The sequence below is a fragment of the Cornus florida genome, unplaced genomic scaffold (assembly GCF_030987335.1).
Source record: "Cornus florida cultivar Cherokee Brave unplaced genomic scaffold, ASM3098733v1 CherokeeBrave_3.0.0_Hap2_Chr02, whole genome shotgun sequence".
Lineage (NCBI taxonomy): Eukaryota > Viridiplantae > Streptophyta > Magnoliopsida > Cornales > Cornaceae > Cornus > Cornus florida.
Window position 1 is genome coordinate 89,977,730 of NW_026775572.1, and position 2,355 is coordinate 89,980,084.

A 2,355-nucleotide genomic window follows, 5' to 3' on the forward strand; every position below is an offset into this window, starting at 1 on the left:
ATAAATTGGCTAACAATACTCAATGCATAGGCAAGGTCCGGCCTAATGTGTGCTAAGTACATCAATCTTCCTACTAGTCCCTGATATCTTCTTTTATCAACCGACCCCTGATTAGACTCAACACATAACTTCAATCCTTCTTCTACTGGTGTATGAGCTAGTTAACATGCCGACATACTAGTTTCTTGTAACAAATCTAAGGCATATTTTCTTTGAGATGGAAAGATTCCTTTATCAGAATGAGATACTTCGATCCCAAGAAAAAATTTCAAGTGACCGAAGTCTTTCGTTTCGAATTCTCTAGACAAGTAACTCTGTAGAGCTTTCCTTTCTTTAGGATCATTTCCTGTAACCACCATGTCATCCATATACACAATAAGTGTAGTGATCTTACCATGTTGTTTCTTCAAGAATAAAGTGTAGTCTGAATTACTCTAATGGTAGCCAAAGGTTCTCATAGACATTGTGAACCTTTCGAACCACACTCTTGGAGATTATTTCAACCCATACAGGGACTTCTTTAATCTGCACACCTTCCGACTATGAACTTCTGATATCATGCGTTCTGGTGGGAGATCCATATAGACTTCTTCGAACAATTCACCATGTAAAAAGGCGTTCTTCACATCAAACTGTTGTAATAGCCAATTCAGGTTCGCTGCTAGATACAATAAGACTCAAATTGTGTTGATTTTTGCTACAGGTGCAAATGTCTCCGTATAATCAATCCGATAGGTTTGGGTGTACCCTTTTGCCACCAATATCGCTTTAAACCGTTCAATTGTACCATTTGCTTTGTACTTTACAGTATAAACCTATCGACATCCAACTGGTTTTTTTCCTGGTGGACGGTCAACAAGTTCCCAGATTTAAAATTTCTGCAAGGATTTCATCTCCTCATTTATAGCAGCTCTCCACCTTGGGTCAGCTAAGGATTCCTGCACACTGTTAGGAATAGATACAGTGGATAATTGATTTATAAATGACTGATTTGATTATGACAAACGATGGCTAGACACATAATGACTCATGGGATATTTAACTTTACTAGAAAGTTCAGGTTCATATGTGGATACCTTTGGTGTGACGCGGTGGGAGTTGTTTTCTAAATGGTTCAGACACTAAATCAGGAATATCCTCAGCAAGCGATTGATTTGGAGTATCAGTTGCCTATGGTGCGAGGGATTACAACAGAGGTGGAGCCATAAGTTCAGTTTCTGGATGTTCATTACCACCTTGGTCCAAAGTTATACCACTCAAATCTAATTCACCCACCTCTTGATTGACCGGTCCAGTTTGCGAGTGATCATTACCACTCATATCCAAGTTACCCGCATCCTGGTTACCAGGTTCAGAGAGTTCCCTTTCTTCAGAGATGTGAACATCATAGTCTAGAGTCTGAACTTCCTCCTGGTACTTCCCTTGAAGTTCAGGCTCAGAGGAAAAATATATTGAGTCTTCATGAAAAACTACATCCAATGTAACAAACATTCGTTGGGTTGGGGGATTATAGCATCGGTACCCCTTTTGATAAGTAGCATACCCTAGAAAGACACATCGCAACGTTCGAGTCAATTTGTTGTGTTGATGCTTATGGAGATGTATGAATGCTGCATAACCAAAGACACGAGGAAGTAAGTTTGGGACTGCTGGGGCAACAACCACTTCAATGAGATCCTGAGATGGTGCCCGAAAATCAATAGTGCTAGAAGGTACCTGTGATACCCTCGGATTTCCGAATGTGGGTTGGCCAGGCCCATGCCCGAACACCAGGGGATATAAAAAACAATACGGTAATAAACGAACATATAGTACAAGATGATAAATAATGAATAAATAAAATACTGAAAAGAATACTATAATAATGATTAAATCCTCAAAGTAAATTTCATTAAATAATAAATTCATCCGATATAATAATGCTCCAAAAAAAAATACAACTCGGGAATTCATAACATATGGACCCCTAACAATCCCAAACTAGAATAAACAACTGTCTACATAAGAATACTGAAAACATATACTAGAATCCTATGTAAATAACTGGAAGAGTGATGATAACTGGTCTCTGCTTTGCACGAACCATATTTACACCTGATAAACCTATGGACCTGAAAAATAAATAGTGGGTTAGGCCCACAAACAAGTTTTTTCTACGACAACTATAATACCCCTAATTTTAAAAGGATAGTTCTGGAATTTATTTAATTGTTGAATTTCATTTTAATTTATTAATTGTGCATTATTTAAATTACTTGTGTTATGTGGTTGTTTATTTAATTATTTTATTTAATTGTGTATTTAATTAAATGATTTTGTTTTTATGTTATTTGATTAATTATTTGAATCTCATGT